Below are 9,423 nucleotides of genomic sequence, written 5' to 3' on the forward strand. Positions count from 1 at the left end.
GAGGTAGCAGAGGTCTCAGCTGGCGACAGTTTCTGGGAAAACCATCCTTGTATTGCAGAGGCCTCCAGTGGGTTCCTCTTGCTGCAAAGGAGGAGAGGAAAATAAATGGGATCCAATGAAAGGGGGCTGGCCACTTTTAGGCAGCTGTCGGGAGTCAAACCACCTAATTCAGTAGCTCTGGGTTGACACGGCAACACTTACAGTCAAAATACACCCTGAAAATGGAGCCACAATCCAAGAGCCCATTACCAAACTCACAGCAGTTTCCTGACCATCAGAAGGCAGGAGGTACCTGGGGGACTTCAGGCCCTAGGATGTGGCAATCTGGACACTTGTGTCATCGGCACCTGAGCCCAGCTCAGCATCCCGCAGTGACGTACCTGGAGTGGCACTGGAGGGGAGCACGGGAAGACAGCCTCCATCTTCCTCTCCAGCTGAGGTCGAGGCTCTGCAGGAGGCCTGGGAGCCACAGGAGCACCACGAGACACAAACCTTCATCTGTCTTTAAATTCCCCTTTGGTCCCCATCCAGCCTCCTCTCCTTCCCTTTGAATCTTACTATTCTGCTTCTCTTCCCCTCCTGACGCCCCTGGACCCCATAGCGCTGCCCTCCTCCCTTCCTCGGTCCCTGTCCCAGTTCCCTACAACCTTGGCTTCAGTCTCACTATCTTTAACCTCACCATATGTTTACTCCTATATTAGACATACTATTAATATAAACATATTTATTCATATATCAGAAATCTATATATAGCAGACAATATAGACAGAGATGCTTTTATATGCTATGTATTCATGTAGTGTATCATATACATGATAGGCAGATAGTGGTGACTCAATCATATAGATCATCTATAGTTTCAGAAGGTTCAAACCCAGCATTAGCTGCATGATATTTATTCTCCTGGTACTTGTGGTCCTGTCTGTTCTCCCATCTTCCTTGTGTCAATAGCAATTTTTTAAGCATTAGACCACCTGCTCCCTACCAGGTGTAGCTTTGTACCGTAAGATGGAAGGAAAATGAAGGCTTTTCTCTCTGAACAAAATCTCTACTGCAGTCAAAGTGATTTTTGGCTTTCCCCTGAATGGAACATCCAACATAGGCCATTTCTCTGAGCCCTGTTTCTCACTAGGCAGAGAGAAGGTCACGGGTGCTGTGGGTCATCCTTGGCCTCCAGCTTTGGTCATTGACTACATATCTCCCAACTGACTTTCAGGGCTGTGTTTAGGGGTTTGACTTGTCCCCATGTCAGCACCGCAGATGTTATTCCCTTCCCATCCAGCTGTCTGTCCTGCCAGAAATGCCCCTTTTCAACATAGACCTTGTGGGAGCAAAGCAGCACTTCAGGTGACATCCAATTTACGAGTAGTTTATGAATCTAAACCAGCTACCTTGATAGACCTGCAGAATTTATTTACATTATTCTCCTTTGAGTTTCAGCATTAAGTCTTTCAGAGGTGGAAGGTCTATGGGACTAGCAGACCATGGCTGTCCCTTTTTGTGGTGGGTCAGCATAAGCAGATTTGGGCTCCACCTTTCCTGGAGCAAGCCCAGTCCCAAAAAATCAAGAGACTTTTAACTGCACAACATTAATTTCTAACTGCTTCCTGGGTACTTGTTTCAATTTAAATTCATCTAAATGAAAGGGGGTAATGAGAAAGGCAAAGGACAAAAGTTCATGGAGGGCACGAATGGGGAAGAAAGACAGCTGTGGGTTTGGGACAACTATTGAGGAAGACGATCGGGCAGTGGTTGCACTTTGTCAACTTTTTGAGGAAACAAAGCAGCAACACAGGTGGTGCAAAAACCACAGGGAAGACCTTCACAAAGGAGGTTGTGGAGGAGGAGATAAGGGTGGATGTCATGAACAAAAGCAGAGTCCTAAAGACCCAGCCATTGGGAGAAAAAGCTGTCCTCCAGCACACAGGATGGAATAGCTCAGGAGATTATGTGTGGGCCAACAGTTATTTCCCCCCACACTTGAAAGTACTGAAAAATGCAAATGGTGAAAGGGTGGATTAAAATGAAGGCAAGCTCACAGCTTAGGTGTCCACATGCAACCACTATACTCCCTGAATTATCCATGACTCCACGTGGGCAGTGGGTAACATAATGTTGTAGGACACACTGTGCAGCCTTTGAGTGTAACCACGCTTGTGCATTCCTGCTAATATTTGACCTTCAAACCCAGAAAGGTTGCAAGAAGTGGCAGTTCCTGAACAGGGACAGGGGCGAGCACATGCACGATGGAGGTGACGTTCAGGAGATGCTGAGATTTGAAGACCAAAGCCTCACAGAGGAGCAGAAGGGAGGGAACCCACAAAGCTCTGCAGGGACTGGAGCGTGTGAAAGGGAAACTACTGCATCTGTGTTAGGTGGTTTCTCACTCAGGGGTGGGGGAAATGTATGGTTGCAAATCACTTGCTGGGCAGAGGGTATAAGTCATCTTCACATGGGGTGACGCAGAGGTACTCGTGCGACTAGGGCTGAGCTGCTGCTGCTGGGAGGATTTTCCCAGTGGCCCCCAGGCATGGGGATTCAGGCTGCTGATCCCCCACGTCTGGGGTGGGGGCAGAAGAAAGGGACTCATTCCTTTTCTGATTCCTGGAAAGCGTAAAGGGGAACGAGGGCTTATTTTCTCTTCTTCTTTCCAGAAGAGAGACACTGCTCATGCATGTCTTTTTGAGGAAAGGAAGCTCCTCTCCACATGGTCCACATCTTGCCTAGGGAGGAGGAGGATGGGGCATAGCCTCGGAGCCATTCATTTTCTGCAGACATGCCTAGAAATTATCCTCGAAGCACCACCAGCAGCCTCAAGCACCATTTCACGGTGCAAGCCCACACAAACAGGGTCTGTCCAAGGAGGAGGAGAAGGGGTTTGTAATTCAGTCCCCTAAATCCCTCATACGCTGGTCATTCCCAAAGTAGGCTACAAAGCCGATGACCTCCAGTTATTACAGCACCATAACGGAGACGGGGGTCACTGACTGACTGACGTGACACCACGTTGCAACTCAGCACCCAGGGGAATTTTCAGAGGCTTCTTGCACCGTGAAAGGAGGGATACGTTTCTGTGCAAAACACAAAGACATGACTAACAGCTTGCATGCAGTTGCTCGCTCAAGGCTGTGACAAAGGTCTGTGATAGCTGGGCTCGCTTGGCAGGCTCACTTGTGTATGGGGGAAGAGGCTGACTTTTGATAAATAGTATTTGTCAAACACGCTGTCCCTGCAGCATCGCCTCAGAAGGATTCGCACTCTGAATACTTGAACTCTGGTTCATGTTCAACAGGCGACACAACTCCCAAGAGAAAATATTGGCCATGGATGGGAAGTGGAGGGAAGTTTTCCCCCCGTGTTTTCTGAGCTAGAAAGAACTTTAGTCATGCATGGGAAACTTGCTGACTGGGAGCGTGTGGGTTCATCAGCACGGACACTTACGATGAGAAAGTGAAAAGCAGAAGCCGAGAAGGTCACACGACTGTTTCTTACCCCTGAATGTGAAAGAACAGCAAATTCTCCTTTTAAACAGACGCCCCGGTGCAGTCAGGGGATGGGAGCAGCATGGTGCCTCGGTAAGCTGTTCTGATCTGCCCAGTGCTGGCGCTGAGCGAGCAGCTCCCGGGCGTCGTGCCCACCTACCTCCTACTAGGCAGAGCCCTGCTTGCTGTGGGGTGAAGGCAGGAGGGTGCTTTGCCAGGCTGTTCCAAATCCCTAATCCCTCTTGGGAAGAACCTCAGTGCAATTCTGTCCCTTTGAGGGAATACCATCAGAGGGAGAAAGAAGCAGTGCTCAATTTTATCAGGGCGTGGGGCGGGTGAAGCCCTATGGGGAGATCTGGGGGGAGCAGATAAAAAGCTCTATTTCCTGGAGACCGAAAATCAACTGGCAGGCACATGTTACCCCTGCAGCACACCCGGCATGCTGAGCGTTATTTTCCATCATTCCCTGGTAGCAGCTTTCTCCTGCAGCAGCACCTGTGCCGGGCAAACCTATGAGCCGCCAACACCTACAGCAGCTCTCACCAGCTAGGTCCACTGAGAGACCCCAAAGAGGTATCTCCCCTCCAAACACCTCTCTGGCCAGAAATACCCTTTGCTTTTTTTAATGAGGACCTGGCAGAGAAGAAGGGCTAGTTGGATGCCTGCCTTTGAGTTTTGTCCCTTGCAGGCTGCGGCTTTCTCATCACTGCATCCCTCTGGTCCCCACAGCGATCTCTGGAGGTACCAAGGGATACCTGGGGTTGCTGCGGCCAGGGCAGGGTCTGGGTCTGGTTGTCCACGATAGTCCATGGGAATGGGTGTCTGTAGGTTTCTTCTAGGCTATATGTTATGTGTTTAAATCGAAAGGACCTTAACTGCAGTTACCAGCACAAATGAACACTGTGCATGAAAGAGCATCAACTGCAGCTCTTCACCTGAAAAATCATAGAATCACTTAGGTTGGAAAAGGCCTTTAAGAGCATCGTGTCCAACCGTAAATGACCTGTTGGATTAATTTTCCTTGCTTTTTCCCCCAGGTAAAAATGATGTCTGAGCAGACTCGGTGTCCAAGTGGAGCTATCTAGCACTAGGTCAATCAGCACAGTTCTGGCTGAATTTTCACATCTTCTCACCCCTGCAAGATCCTCCTGCTCAGCCGTGGATAACAGGAGTCAAGGGTAGGAACAAGACCCAGGCATCCTGACAAAAAGCAGAGGATAAAAAAAAGCATTCCTGCAGCCAGCTCTTACAGCTGTCTGTAAAATGAACCTCATTTACATTTCATTGCTTGGATTAAAGCATGCTCGCTCTTCAATTCAGAGCTGCTGCTGCAAACTGGGGTCCCAGCAACGAAACAAAACAGTGGAGCTGAACATGTGAAGGCAGGACATTTTGTTCTGCTGCTAATAGAAACCCAGAAACCTTGTTAAAAAAAAAAGAAAACAGTCAACCAAACAAGATGAGCAGATGAGTGACAAACCCAAATAAGTCGATGCAGGAACTGAAAGGGACAGCTAGTCAACCTCTGTCTCTTAGATTCACAGAATGGCTGAGATTGGAAGGGACCTCTGGAGGTCATCTGGTCCAACCCCTCAATGAACCATTTTCAGATATTCCTGGGGTAATGCCATGGGAGACCAGCTCCAGAGGCAACATAAAACCAGAGAACAAGTCCCGGGGCTTGCGGGTGCAGAGGGCGTGTTAACATCCAAATGCTGTGCTCTGTCACTAGGATAAATTCAAGCCGACTGAAAAACTGTCTGTATCAACTCTGCTGGCCTGAGCCAGGGTCCATAACCCTGGCAGGAGTAGGTGGCCAGCGACACAGCCAATATACAGTGAGGGAGCTGGTCTACCTGGCTTTTAAGACCAATTGCAAGTTGTTTTAAACTTTACTGAGAGCTCCAGCTACAGGGAGACATGAAGCCAGCTGGGGTACAGGAGGCATCTGTTGTCATGGCATTATATGGCATTCATTTCCACTGTGTGACACTTCAAGATTTGGTAGGAACCATAAGCACCAATTTGTTCTTTCTAGGCCTTGGTTTAAAGCTTGTTTGTTTCTTCTCCAGCTCATCTTTCCCCCCTTCTGCTTCTGCCTGCAGCCTCTGCTCTCCTGCTGGTAAAGGTTTCCAGGCACTTGGAAAAAAAATCTGATCATACCCTCCTTGTTCTGATCTCTTCCCATGCAGCTCTTGAAACATCTGCTCCATAAAGCCTGAAGAAAGCTGCATGGGGTGAGCAGGGGTGGGAGTAAAGCATATGAAGATGAGGTGGCATCAGTTCATGATTCTTCTGGCTGTAGAATATAAACGCAGAAGGATCTCCAAGAGCTGGAGGGTTGTTGTTGACGGGATCAAATGCTGCCCACCAGCTGAGTGTGAGAGGGACTGGGAGAGCTAGTGTTGGATAACCAGGGGTCTGGCATATTTGCAGGTAATTCTCCCTCTAACTGCCTGTTTTGCAGATTTTGGCTAAATAAGGTCAGGCCCAGGTGTGGGGTCAGACCTCATGTCAGATTGTGGGTTGAAGATGTTCTTTCCTTTTGGGAGCAGCAGAACATGCCTCAAACATGTTGCATTTAACCATTAATGGTGTTACAGGCAACACAAACCTCTCCTCTGCTGAGGCTTGCTTGGTTTTCGGGGTTTTTTTTCTTGGTGCACAAAGATGAGTCTCGAAACTGACTTTCCCCTGCCTAGTCTAAATCCATGGACTTCATACGTGGTGCCTGAGTGCCATGTTAAAGCACTAGCACCGGAGATCAATGCTCCTGTGGTTCCTTCTACCTGCCCCAAGGGCAACTTCATGGAGCAGCGTCCCCACCTGAGAGGACTCCCCTTTGGGGAGGATCACAGTTGCTGAGCTACTGTGGGAACCAGGAGGATGGTTTTATTTTGTGATTTGTCTTCTACAAACATCACCAACATCCACATGGTACATGGACTTCAAGGAGAAGAGGACAGAGAATGGGAAAGGAGAACATCTGTACTGGAGCAAAGGAGATGGAGGTGCAGCAATGAGAAGGTTGGTTGTCTGAAAGAAAACACCTTTCCTCATGAATAAAGGCAATGAGGTTGGGACTCAGCTGGGGATTAAAACCCGCTGTGTGTCCATACGTAGGTGTCTCCATATAAGCCAAGTGTCTGAGTTCCCACCATGGCCAGAGAAGATCTGATCAGGGGATGTGATTCAGCTGGCAAAATGGAATGGCACAGCTGACCACACACAGGCATTTGGAGTTACCTGAGGGGCCTCAGGGCATCTGAGAAGTCCACACAAGCCCAGCAGATGCAACACAGGTTGTACAGAAACTCACACCCTTCTCTACTGGCAGATAGAGGCCAGGGGCATCTAAAATGGCACAAGACACCTGTATGTAGGCAAAACACATCCACGTGGCCTTTCCTGAATTTATGTGAAACGTGGAGCTACCTGCTTAGCAGGTCTTTGTCCCTCCCATTACCTGCAGCCAACCCTTCCCATATCAGGGTAGACCAAGAGGGCTCTTACATTGGAGTAGAAAGCCAGAGCGTTCTCTGACCGACATTTGTGTTCTTAAATCTTCTCTGGTAGCAACCAGAAGAGCACGAGTATTTCCAACAGCAGTCCTGCCTGCTGTCCCAGGAGCGATGGGTTACTCAGTATGGGAAGGGACCAAGAGACATCAAGGGTTTGGTCTGGCTGGTGACTTGGGTCTGTTAGCCAGGATGAAGCAGCCCTTGCGATGTGCCCCTCTGTACACGAGTTTGTCAGTACAGTACGGTACTGCAGGAACCAGTTTTTGACCTGCTCGTTCTCAAAGAGCAAAAGGGTTCAGACGCCTCTGAAAAAAATAGCAGCCGCACTTGTTTTTGCTGCAGGAAGTTCTCACTAATGGGGAGAAAAGAAAGTTCCTTTTAAAAACAAGGCATTCATTAGCACTTCTTGTTCTTACTTTACAGTCACCATTGGAGCCATCGCAATATCACATCCTTTTTTTGTGCCTGTAATCTGGCCTGCTGCTGCTCCAGTGGACAATAATACCCTCCAGAGTTATAGGGACCTCCACTCCTCAGAAACAAAATACAACACTATTTTTTTCTTGCAGTCATTTTTTTGCCTCTTCTCTGTCCTCCTGGGTGAGTCATTTTGCCTAAATGTCTCTCCTTCCTTACCCAAATTACTACTGCTAGCAGTAATTTTTAGCTGTTGAGCTAAAGATCTAACAACAGCTAACATTTTATCTCCTGTTTTCAAAACAGCATTTAATAGCAGACAAACCAACCTATTTCCTCATTGTAATGATGTTTTATGTACCATGAACCTGCTATCACACCCCCTTTGCTGGTGATGCTCCTTCCCCTCCATGCTCGTAGCTTTTCTGCTCTCCCAACTATCTCTACTTTGGCCACACATTTGAAAGTGCCAGCAGAAAGGACCAGTTTGGGTGTCTGCGATGCAAATTCATCGCTTTGGGCTAAAAGTGCCTGGGCTGTCTTCCAGCTCTCCCCACCCGTGCTATCACCACCTCCAGCCCAACGAATAACCACCAAGCCCCTGACCCCAGCGCTGCACGGCTCTGCTTTGTTCTCTGCACCTAATAACAAGCTGAGCAAACACCAGCAGTGTGGCTCTGACGCTAACCAGCAAGAGAAAGATCTGGAAGCATAAAACCCCAAACCACAATTATTTTTTTCTCAGCATGACAGAATTAAGGTTTCTGTTGTTAAAGATTTCTGTTGAGTATTTAACCCAACAGCATGGGAACAGTACATGGGAATAATCTTGCTGGGGGCTCCCCACAGAGATGCCCTCAAGATGCATCCATGGCTGTGCCTGCCTCACGGCTTACGCAGCCCTGGGCAATGGCTGCTGTGCGATGTGCTGGGACCAGAGGAAGTATGCTCTTTCCATTACCTGAGAAACACCACTTCTGATCATCCAAGCTGATATTGTCATCTTGTGTCTTCTGCTGATGCCCTGCCTTCCCCCAGAAGCCCAGAGGCACCACGTGCATCCTTCTGCCCTGCCTCCTGCAAAGGGATCATTGCAATTTCCTGTGACCGAGCCCCTCTGGCATGGTTTAACTAATAAAATGCCCTGAAATTTCTCCGCAGGAGAGATGGGATTGAGAAAAACAGCGAATTCACCTTTATTCTGTCAGGCTGGCAGAGAGCTGTAGCCGTGCGTTGGCCAAAGCAGCATGCCCTGGCATTTCCCAGCTGCATGACCTGCTATGGGAGAACTACAATGATTGAGGCTTGTACTGACACGGGCAAAGCACTGGTGGCAAGATTTGTTATTGAACTAAACTCCTGGCAGCTGCTGGTGAATAGGTTGACTTTGTGTCAAAAACCTCTCAGAAGCAGTAGACAACAGGAGAAATTTGCAGAATGTATTTCTTTCCAAACATGCTGGGAAATTATCCTCATCTGCAGCTGACGAACGCTTGGGGGGAGCCTTCCCCAGAGATGTGGATGGGCTTAAAGGTGGGCTGTGGCCAAGCCAGCCCCACGGGAGAGCTCAGCATGTAAGTGGAGACGAGCCCAGTACACAGGGAGAAGAGGGGAATCCTCCGCGTCTCCAGGGCCGAAGGAGGAAATCACTTTTTTGGCTGCTTGTCTTCATAGAGAAGAAAATCTCCAGGCCCCAGAGCAGCTGGTTTCCAGACCAGCCTCCTTCATGGGTGGTGGTTTCCATGAGCATGTCCTGGATTCTCCCCAGGGTGCACTCACCGGCAGCACTGCCGACGCTGAGCACAGACTCCAGGGCCATCCCTCCAAGGGCAATTCGTGACCCTGTCCCCTTCCTGCCACCTTGTGCTTCCCTTGCCCCCTACCCTTGTCCTCACACACCCAGTCCCTCCGGTTAACCCACCCCAGGAGGGTTACACTCTGTGATGTTCCACCTGATGAACACGCTGTCCCCAAGAGCCTTGTGCATCATCTCTGCAGAGCCA

Source organism: Haliaeetus leucocephalus, unplaced genomic scaffold (assembly GCF_000737465.1).
Source record: "Haliaeetus leucocephalus isolate CR32 unplaced genomic scaffold, Haliaeetus_leucocephalus-4.0 Scaffold751, whole genome shotgun sequence".
NCBI classification, from domain to species: domain Eukaryota; kingdom Metazoa; phylum Chordata; class Aves; order Accipitriformes; family Accipitridae; genus Haliaeetus; species Haliaeetus leucocephalus.